Source organism: Melospiza melodia, chromosome 6, assembly GCF_035770615.1.
Source record: "Melospiza melodia melodia isolate bMelMel2 chromosome 6, bMelMel2.pri, whole genome shotgun sequence".
Taxonomy (NCBI): domain Eukaryota; kingdom Metazoa; phylum Chordata; class Aves; order Passeriformes; family Passerellidae; genus Melospiza; species Melospiza melodia.
The window spans coordinates 54,710,620-54,722,387 of NC_086199.1; positions in this window are offsets into that span (position 1 = coordinate 54,710,620).

Here is an 11,768-nt window from a genome sequence, read left to right on the forward strand (position 1 = left end):
AAGCAGCCCTTAAAAACAAAATAGTTCAGGAAAGGTGGGTGTGCTTCAAAACAGAGATCTTAAGGGCACAGGAACAGACTGTCCCTGTGTGTTAAAAGAGGAGTCAATGAGGCAAACGTCCAGCCTGGATGGGAAAGGTTTCAGAGGAGCTTAGGAAAAAAAGAGGATGCATCATCTTTGGAAGGAGGGTCAGGTCTCTCAGGTAGTTTTTAAGGAGGCTGCTAGGGCATGTAGGAAAAAAAATAGGGAGGCCAAAGCTCAGTTCAAACTTAATTTGGCAACTTTTGTAAAGGATAATAAAAAATGTTTTTACAACTATATTAATGGCAAAAGGAGGGGTAAGATCAACCTTTGTTCTATACTGGATGTGGGAGGGAACTCGGTAACTGCAGATGAGGAGAAGGCAGAAGTGCTTAACGCCTTCTTTGCCTCAGTTTTTAGTGAGAAGACAACTTGTCCTTAGGATAGCTGTCCTCTGGTTAGATGGTGTCAGGGAGCAGAATGGTCCCCTTGTTATCCAGGAGGAGGCAGTCAGAGAGCTGCTGAACCACTTGGGTGTTCATAAATCCATGGGAACAGATGGGATCCACCCCAGGGTGAGGAGGGAGCTGGCAGATGAGCTTGTGAAACCGCTCTCCATCATTTACGAGCAGTCCTGGCTCACTGGTGAGGTTTCAGAGGATTGGAAGCTGGCCAATGTGACACCCATTCACAAAAAAGGGTGGGAAGGAGGATCCTAGTAATTTATAGACCAGTCAGCCTGACCTCAGTACCTGGTAAGGTGATGGAACAATTTATACTGAGTGTCATCACACAGCACTTACAGGATGGCCAGGGTATCCGACCCAGCCAGCAGGGTTTAGGAGAGGTTGGTTGTGTTTGACCAACCCGGTCTCCTTTTATGACCAGGTGACCTGCCTGGCTGATGCAGGAAAGGCTGGGAATGTTGTGTACCTGGACTTCAGCAAGGCATTTGGCACTGTCTCCCACGGCACACTCTGGGAAAGCTGCAGCCCATGTCTGGGACAGGAGCACTCTGTGCTGTGCTCAGAACTGGCTGCATGGCCAGGCCCAGACAGGGGTGGTGAATGGTGCTGCATCCAACTGGTGGCCAGTCACCAGTGGTGTCCCTCAGGGGTCTGTACTGGGGCCAGCTCTGTTCAATATTTTTATTGATGGCATGGATGAAGGTATTGAGTCTCAGTAAATTTGCAGACGACACTAAGCTGGGATAGTGTGTCAATCTGTTGGTAGGTGGGAGGGCTCTGCAGACAGACCAGGAATGGTTGGATGAATGGGCAGAGTCCAATAGGATGAAGTTTAATAAGTTCAAGTGCCCAGTCCTGCACTCTGGCCACAGTAATCCCCTGCAGCGTTATAGGCTGGGGATGGTGTGGCTGGACAGTGCCCAGGCAGAAAGGGACCTGGGGTACTGGTGACAGCCAGCTGAACACGAGCCAGCAGTGTGTCCTGGGGGCTAGGAAGACCATCCTGGCCTGGATCAGGAACAGTGTGGCCAGCAGGTGCAGGGAGGTCATTCTGCCCCTGTACTTGGAGTGCTGTGTCCAGTTCTGGGCCCTCAGGCTGGGAAGGACGTTGAGATGCTCAAACACATCCAGAGGAGGCAACGGGGCTGGAGAGGGGCTGGGAACACAAACCCTGTGAGGAACCACTGAGGGAGCGGGGGGTGCTCAGCCTGGAGAAAAGTAGACTCAGAGGTGACCTTATCACTCTCTACAGCTCCCTGAAAGGTGGCTGTGCTGAGGTGGGGTTGATCTCTTTCTCCAGGCAGCCCTGACAGAACCAGAGGACACAGTCTCAAGCTGCTTGAGTCACCATCCCTGGATGTGTTTAGGAGAATGCTGGATGTGGCACTGGGTGCCATGGTTCAGTTGAGGTGTCAGGGCATGGGTTGGACTCAATGATCTTGAAGGTCTCTTCCAACCCAGTCATTCTGTGATCCTCTGTGATTCTGTGAACTGCACCCACAGGTCCCTTAAGCCCTTGAAGAAATTCTGGAAACATGTGGAAGCCACCTCCTACCAACTTTCCCTCACTTTTAACCACTTACACTCTGAGGAAAACCCTGCATTATTCCTGTTTTCTTCATCCCAACTGGCTTTTCCAAGCACCAGATTACCATACTTCTACCCAAAACTTTCCAGTCCCAAATTCAGGGCTGATGAGGTACTAAATATGTGGCTCTGCATGTCTGAGCAAGGCAGGCAAGGGTGTCAACACAGAGACGCTTCCATGGGAACTCAAAACATATTTCAGAGTTGTTTGAGCCAAACTATGGCACAAAAATAGGGAAAAGAAGAACCTGAAGAAAAACTACAAAGAATGTGGATGCAGAATGTTAACATGGGATAACTCCTAATGCTGTTAGTGGGATAAATGGGAAATAAGCTGAAGGAAATGCTGGGTACAGGAGTAATGGAGTTGGCACATGCTGAAGTTGCTGCATAATACAAGGGATTTTGTAATCTCTGGGGAAGTGATTTCTCTCATCAACCTTGTTTCTCACACCTCACACTTCACCATGACAGCAATTACCTGCAAGGGAGGCCAGAATAAAGAAGGACAGACCAGCTCCACATAAAAATTACACATAGAACCAGTTGTATGATCACTCACTCCCACAGGAGGCACTACTCTCTTGTTAGAGCAAGAAGCAATAAATAAAGCAACTGAAAGCTTTATCAGTCCACATGACTTTCCCTCATGTTATCCTTATTAATTTAGAGATTATTTGTCCTACCAGTCCTACCAATAGCAGAAAATCAGTGAAAGTATTTCACAACTGCACTATTTCAAACAGAGTATTTCAAACTTGGTCCTGAGAAATGAAAAAAGAATTAAGGTTAGGCCCAGTTCTATACATCATTTCAGTGATGTCCAAATCTACCAGTCCCTCTCTTTCTCCCTCTTCTCCTGCAAACATAGACACTTTATTTTAGAATAAGAGTCAGAGGGAGCCAGAAATCCCTCAGAAATCCTTGGCTCTTCCAAATAATCTTATATCACAGTATTGCTAAACTGACCTCTCACTCTCAAATGTACCTGGAATATCCTGAGCTGATTTCTACTTCACATTGCCAATCTGTGGGGGAGAGAGGGATTAATGTTGCATAATTCCTAATTTCTTAGTCCTGTATATCAGAACTGTAATTACTTCCTTTCCTAATCTCCAGAGGGTGATGTCCTGATGAAGAGAGTGTTTGGAAAAGGCTAAATGAGCAGCCCAGCAACTCTAAATGCATTGGAATTATGAAGGAAAAGAAAGGAACAAAACCCATCCACAATGAGCTGGTATAGAAGGTGAAACATGGTTCTCACTCGTGGTGGAAAGTCAGCAGAGAGATTTCATAAGGGTGGTGATTACGTTGCTGTCACACTACTGGCAAGGATGGGGAAATGCAGAAAAAAACTGGAACCATTTTTGTTGGAAAAGACCTTTTACAGTCATGTTCTTAAAGCAAATCTGAGAGAAACTTGTGTCCACTGTAAATGCACCTTTTCTCCTGGAAAGGAAAGCAGAGAGGGGCACTCCTTATCTTTGTGCCACTGCATTCCCTCCTTTTCTTATAAAAGAGAGGAATTGTGCATTTCAAGAGCTGAGGAAGCACAAGGAGATGAAGAAGAGCAAGGAGCCAGCAAGGATTTGCTGCACATTACTAGCTGTGTCCACATCCTACACAGACTACACAGATGCTGTTGGTAGGAAGCTTTGTCTGTTTTAGTGTTTGGGGAAAATTCCAAACTCATTCCAGCTCCTGAGGAAAGACCCACCCAGCCTTCCCACCTGAGGTGTGCCAGCAGGTACAGGCAGGCCCCATCAGCCATCAGGGTGAAAACACATTGCGCAACCCAAATTACCTTCCTGAGAAGCTTCTTCTGTAACACTTGGACTCAGCTTGTGTGTCCTTCACTGTACCTCCTGAGAAGAACTTCCTTTGCAGTTCTTTGCACTAACAGGCTCTTACTAAATCCAGCTGGAAATCATATTATTCTGCAAAATTTAAACACAGAAATATAAATTTCAGTGACTTTTCATTTGGAGAAGAATACTGCAAATATCACCTGAAAATGTGATTAGTCCTTTCTTACTTGTTTATTTCTTTTTTCCCCCCTCTGCTGTTTGCAGGAAGTCTTCCAGGCCAGGCTGGAGCAATCTGTTCAAGGGGAAGGTCCTGGCTTCTGTCCATGGAATTGGATGGGCTTTAAGGTCTCTTCCAACCAAAACCATTGCATGACTCCATGAAGAATATTATGTCCTTTAACAGTCTCATCCCCTTTTATCAACTACATGTTTAAGGATCATGCTGTGGGGTGGCACAGGTTCAGAAAGTGCTTCTCCAAACAGGATGATGTGAGCACCAGAATATTTCAAATACAGTAAATTAATTTAATCACTTAGCTTTACTGTCTTAAAATGTAAATGATTTATGTGTTCTTGCTCTATAATCATGTAAGGAAATGGACAGCATAAATTAGATCCAGAGGTAATTATCTCTCTCCATTGACAAGAAAACCCAGGCAGCAGCTTAGACAAGATGCTTGACTCCATAAAGATGGACAAGATGAATCTGATTTGGGGAGTCCTTCAGTGTTATTGTTGACAAGGTTATTTTTCTAAACAGTCATTGCTGCAGGCAGCACTGAGTTCTAGATTTAAGGACAACTGGAGTATTCGAGTTCTAATCAGCATTTCTTTGTATTCCTTCCCTTTGTTATGGACAGTGACCAGCTTAACTCATCTCTTTCATAAGTGAAATAATGGAGCTCTTTAAGGAACTGTGCTTTCAGAAAAAGTCTGCAGAAGCAGTTGAAATAGAAAATCAAAGAATTAAAATACCCCTTTGCAGAATTACACTCTTACAATTAGCTTTTACAACTTTCTCACCTTTCAGAAGGGCCTAAATGATTCTCCTTTATTCTCCCCAGGGGAGAGAGAACATTAAAAGCCCAGTCAAGTTATTCAGCCAGTTTCAAGCAAGAACTCGTGTTTTCCACACGTAGAATTGTCTTACAAAATCCCAGACACCCACTCACTCCATGAGGACAATCTTGTCACTTTTATTGGAGGGAAACGAGGGGGAGCGCAGCTGAGGGATATAATTCATCCTGTCACTCAGGAGCCTTTATCAAGATCAAAAGGGAGGAACTGTATTTTGTAGCTGGACCAGTTCCTTGCTCAACCTGTGCCCAGCACCACCTGGCTTACCTAATTGCCTTGATTCACCTGGAGTGGCTGCATCCACATTTCATCACAACCCATCCTTTCTTTTGGGGTCTTCCTCCTCCTGCATCCCTGTGAAGGGCAAAGAAGCAGAAATGGAAAGTTAATGCTACCTAAACCTCACCATTCTTGTTTGTCAAACAGAATTTATCTAAAACAAACCTATGAAGTGTCTAGTTTATTTATATTTTGGCTTGCAGTTGCATTTGGAAACATAAATTTGCATAGGTGACATAGGCACAGGGCACACTAACTTCACATCCCCAGGTGCACAAGTGCAGCTCGCTCTGGAAACCACAGGGATTTGGTAACTGCAACTTCAGTGCTGTAAAACAAAGGCTACAACTCAGACAATCAAAATGTGCCTTTGCATATCTGTAATAACAATGTCTGTTGGAAACTTCTTGCCCATTTATTAGGAACCCTAAAAATAATTAAATATTCCTTTCATGGTAGTGTCCAACATATAAAGAGCAGATAATAAATTCAATCAATCAATAGAAGGGGTGTTAAGCATAGATAAGTGAGTGTTGCATTGCAGTGCCTCTTTTAGGAGGGTTTTAAATCATAAACATCTTCAAACAGGGCTAATGTGTCATTGCTCCTGCTCAGGGACAAAACCCAGCAGTTCAGTTCAAAGTTTCCTTTATTCTTCTTACCTATAATCAAAATGTCTCATTTTTCAGGCAGAACCTTTAATTATCTTCTCCAAAAAACATTTAAAGAGTCTATAAGGTTAAAATTGTTAAGAAACACATGTTAAGAAAAGGATCGACAGGTCTCAAAAATTCAGTAGAATGGAAACATTCATTAAGTATAACAAATATTTAAATATTTCCTTGCACAATCCCTGCAGAGCTTACATGGATCAGCAATGGTTTATCATTATCCTTTTCCAATGTCATCAGATAAGTTATCTCAAGAATCTGATTTGCTGTAGATAACCAAGTGCTCAAAGTCTAAAAACCTCTCATCACTAATGATTATTAATGCTGACCAGATTATTTAATGCTCCCTTGGGGTTTTTTTAGAGTATTTTTTTATGCTCTTCAATCAAAACTAACCTGTATTATTGAAAGAAATATTGGTAAAAATACAGTTTAACTATTCCCAGCTGTTTTTTACTTAAGCTTTTTCTGATTCTGACAATGAGTCAGTAAATAAAGAGTAAATGTACATAGAAATTATCAGTGTATGCACCATTCAAAACTACCTAAGCAAAACACAAGAGCAAAAGTTTTAGGGGGGAAAAAAGGCATCTTTAAAATATAATGAAATGCTAGAAATGAGTCAGATAAGGCAGCTTCTGAGGGAAGCAAACTCAGAAAGTAACTGGGAAAATTATAATAATAATGGAGAATAAAATTTATATATCTACATCTATCTATCTATCTATCTATCTATCTATCTATCTATCTATCTATCTATCTATCTATCTATCTAAAATATATAATATGGAGAATAAAAACCATGCAAACAGTGTAGATTCAAGGTGAATTTTCCTGTGCTGTCCTTTTCCTCTCAGTTCTGCATCCTTGAACTGAGGGATTCCTACTGAGACAAGTCCATTAAGGGACTAGATGTTTATTTGGATTCATGGGTTACTGTTCCATAGGTTAAGTGGTTGGAATGCTTTGTTGTTCTAGTATGGGATCTTCTTTAGGTGCTCCATGAGCCACCTGGAGTGTTAACCCTGGAAGGAAATTGCATTATAAATCCTTTTGCTCCAGCCCAGCAAGATGGATATTAGTGGATATTATGCCAGTATTGCAACTGACTTCCCTTAATTGCTCCTAATCCTTGATGAGACAAACAGAGGCCTTGGGCTGTGCCTGTGGGATACTTCTCAAGTACTAATTGGATAATCTTAGCCCTGAGCAGCTAAAACCATCACCTTTGTTCGTGTCCTGATTGATCACAGGTTGCAAACCAGAGGAGGCACCAAAGCACTCCAGGTCCTGTGCTTTGGGCATGCAACAGAAAGCTTGAGAGCAGCTGGGATTATCCCAGGATAATGGATGGAAATACATATAGATCTAGAAACACAACCTTTACCATAGTGGGATCTCCCCTGTCCTGGGACAACAATAGGGTAATTAATTAAAGGATAACAGGCTCAGTATTAATTTGCACCTTTAGGGATTATATCAGGGACACAATGAAATTAAATTTCCCGTTGGAAGAGGCATGATAGTGTTGTGGGAGCTGCAGAGGGAAGCAAAGGAATGAGTTTAACCATGCAAGGCTGAGTCAGGCCCAGCCACTGCTGGTCTCTCACATGGAGCAAGCAATGGAAACACCATATCCCTTTCTATTTTTTATAAGACAAATTGAAAGAAAAGGCTTTTTGAGAGGCCGTGCAGCTTTTTCTGAGCTCCTTTCTTGGGGAAGAGGTTTAGGAGGAGAAGGGAACTCAAGGACTGACCTGCCATCCGAACTCTGAGGCTCTCCCCCTCAGCAAACGAGGTGCCAAAAAATGGGTAGCAAACACTTCCTGTGGTAAAAAATCACCTCAGATGTGCCATTTGTCCTCCTGGGCACGGGCACAGCCTCACAGCACCCAAGGGTATCCCCACAAAGCAGGAGCTGAGGAGCAGGCCTGCACATCACGGGGAGCAGCAGTGATAAGTGTGAGGCCATGGGCTGAACCCCCCTGTCACGGCTGCGGGCAGACAAGGCCTCTCCTTTATGCACAAACCCTCACGATTTGATGGCAAAACAAGTGAACCAAATTCTCACACTCTGAAATTTCATGTGGACAATGATTCCTCTTTTTCAGGAGGTGGAATGTCTTCTCTAAAATATACAGGTTTCTGGGGGGATGAAATTTGTAAATTATAAGTCCTGTGTAGTCCTAGCTTCTAAATCCACCATTATTTCAAAATAACTCACCCAAAAATATTAGAGTTTTCATCTCATTTTTCCCTCTCTTTCATGAGCTACTTAAAAGTTGGAATTCTTGTCTGGAGATAATTTGGGTTCTTTTACTCCCAGAGCAGAGCATTGATTAAATAGCTCCAGCTGTAAAGCTGCTATAAAGTGTTACAATTGCTGCACCTTTTCATTATCAAATACACCTAGTGCAAGTGTAACCCAGGAGAAAGATTTTTTTTTAATGTTGTCATTTGTTATAGTGATTTGGATAACATTTCTGTGTTATCCACAGCAGCTGTATTTAAGGGTTTTTTTTATATTCCCATTTGTTATTGTGATTTGGAGAACATTTCTGTGTTATTCTCAGCGCCTGTTCCAGGGAGGAATTGATCCAAAGGAAAACTGGCCCATTTCCAGGTGCTACAGCGGGATTCTGCCATAGGGGGGCAAACTTGGATAATTTTTCCCTCATCCCTGCCCTGTTTTTTTTCCTTGAGAACTCTTCCAGCTGATTCAATTCTCGAGGCTCTCCAACCTTCCTCTCCTTAGCTGTCCAAATAGCAATCAATTAGAAACTCAGCTGCCTCTCACAGTGGTTTTCTCCAGATCCACATTCAAACACTCCTTTGAAATCATCTGGAAAATAATTTTTTTTTAAGTTTTAATTTGATTTCAAGTCATAAGGGGAACTGCTGACTCCAGAATTGAGGAGGTCAAATAAAATACCCCCAGTAGCTGAGGATTACACTCCAAAAGCAATGATTTCACATTTTGGGTTTAGAAAATGCAAAGTCTAATCCTGACATGTATTCCATGGTCACCTGGATGCATTTACCAGCCGGGGGTGAGCACACAGCTGCAGGCAATATTCAGCTTTAGTAAGCACCAGTGCACCTGGAGCAGGCAAGGTTTACTCCCAGTTCCAGGTGGGAATGATGCTAAAAGTGTCAAGCAGCGACCAGAGGCCAAGTTGAGCTCAGAGATGAGTTCTGGTCTTGCCAGGTTCCAGGTCTCCCAGTGGGAAACTTGTTAAAAGATTTTCTTTGCAGAGACAAGAGGGATTATCTTGCTGTCTACAGATTCAGACAAGAACACCAGGCACACCCTGGTTCATGCAACTGAAGAGTGACAGCAGACAATAAAACACTGCATGAAGGAGGCAGCTATGCCTCAAACTTGCTTTTAATATCTGAGGTCATATTTAAGAGCTTGTTAGTCAAGAGAGAATTCCTTTTCCAGGAATCTTTTGTTCCATGGGATTGCAGCCCTGAAGAAGCAACATCAAATCAAATTATATTCCACAGACTTTTATTTTCCCAAAGCCATGTTTTCATTAGGAGAAAAATTTTTGAAGGTTTTTATTTCCTTGGACACTGGGGAATGGCTTCAAATTGCCAGAGGATGGGTTTGGATTAGGTATTGGGAAGAAATTCTTCCCTGTGAGGGCAGTGAGGCCCTGGCTACATGAAAGGACTGCAGTTGGTGCTGATCAAGGCCTGAAAGGCACCATAATACAAGGAATACAAGGATGGGGAACTGGGATCTTGTGCAGCTCCCTGGAAAAGCCAACTGCTTGGATTTGTTGGCATGATATCTGTTATCTTGGCACACTGACAACAAATTTGCAGGACATTAGCTGGGATCTCTCCTCCTCTGCTCTGTAAGTCACTGGGTGTATTCATTATAAGAAATACCAGCAGATTTTACTAAGCACAGCTGCCTAAATCTGGATATTACTCTGGATATCCCCCCCAATATTTATTCCAAGCCAGCTTTGTGGGGGAAGAAAGAGTGGCAGAATCCCAGGAGTAACAAAACTGGAGAGAGTAGCCCAGAGGTAAATCCCTTCCCAAGGTGTTATTACGGAGAGATGGAGGTGGCAAGATAACTCACACAGGCAGTGAAACTATCCAGGGATATTCAGATTTTGGACTGGGGAGTGTAGCAAGGATGCAAATCAAGAGTTTATACTGAAAAAAGGAGATGCTGGTTAAAGATATAACACAGGGCCTTTCGTCATCAACTATTCTTAAATATAAGCAGTCAAAATGAGGAACTCGGGGCCATGCTGCAGAGAACTGAAAGGATTAAAGGGACATAAAGGAGTTGATATTTTTCGTTGGAGGGGACACATTTCAGAGAGGTGCTCAAACTGTAAATTACAGCCCAAGAATACCTTATTTGAGTCAGGGAAAAATTTCCTCAGCACTTTTTCTACTACATTCTTAAGCACTACTGAATTTCACCTCATTCCAGAGACCACAGAATTCAGGACTGTTGGGTGGATGGTCACATTGGCAGAGTTTTCTCTCACCTCACAGGCTGTCAGCATGTCTCACCTTCTTACTCAAGGGATTTTTTCATTTAAGAGTTGGTAGGAGCAATAAAAAGGAGAGGTGGGTTAATAAAAGAGGGTTTAAAACTACCCTGAGAGCATCTCTTTCATTCTCACACACCCAAAGCCTGCAACTTCAATCCTAGGGTTAAAAATCTTACATCACCACCACTTATATTGAGCAAATTTTGTGTGCTGCAATATCACACTTTTAGCTCATGTCCCACAGCTGATATTTAAATAATTTTAATGAGCATTTTGCTGGGTAGTCCCTGCCTGCTTTACTTTGCTCATTGCTGTGCACAGCTGATGGATTTCTGATTCAGCAAACTGGAGCTTCACAATGGGGTGTTGAAACACAGCATCAGAAAATCCCACCTGGAGTTTGTATCCCATCTATTTCCCTAGAAAAAGCCCAGGTAGAACGTTCCAAAATTGTTTGGCTCCTCTCTCCCTGACGTAACACACAGAATGCAGGAAATCTTAGTTTGAAATTTCATTATGTTTGGTTTTGGTTTTTATGGCATAGATATTTTAATATGTAATTTTTATGTGGGCTTTGGGTTTGGTGTGGAATTTTTTTTTTTTTTTTGTCATGGTGTGTGTAGATATAACACCCACATCAACAAGAAAATAAAGACAAAAATAAAACCCACAAATCCTCTTTGAGCTTCATGAGGAGCCAAAGCCTGGTAAATCCACTGTTGCAACGGGTCAAAGGGGTTTAGGCTATTTCATCATTCCAGAGGAACAGAAGAAGGTTAAGTGAATATTTGGGACCTCTGGCATGAGGATGCAATTCCAAAGGTCCTAATAAATCAGTGGAAGTGGAATGAGTAATTCCCGAGAGGAGCCACCCTTTAAATCAGAGCTGCCTCTTCCCACATGGAATAAGTCCCTGTGGATTCAGCCCATGTAGGATAATAAAATAAACACTAATTAATCCCTATTGAAGCTGGGTTTATTTCTTTCTTCAGGCCTCCACTTTTGGGCACTGGGATAATGCCCTGATCTGATGAGGTCTCTCTTTTGCCCTCTCCTGCCTGTTTGTTGTTCTGGATACGCCACAGACCAGGAACCAAAGCTGATACTGATCCAACTGGTTGTGAAGGGGCAGAAAAGCCCACGTAAGCAAACCCCAGCCCTTCACTGACTGGGATCCAACTGGTGTGCACAGTTCTGCTCCCAAAAGTGGAATTATGAGTCAGAGTGAAATTGAAGGTCATGCAGATCGCTGTGTGCAGCAATTCTTGCAGGCAATATGGGCTTTATTTGCATAATTAGCTTGTTCTTGCTCAATAATCTCCTCACAGGGCT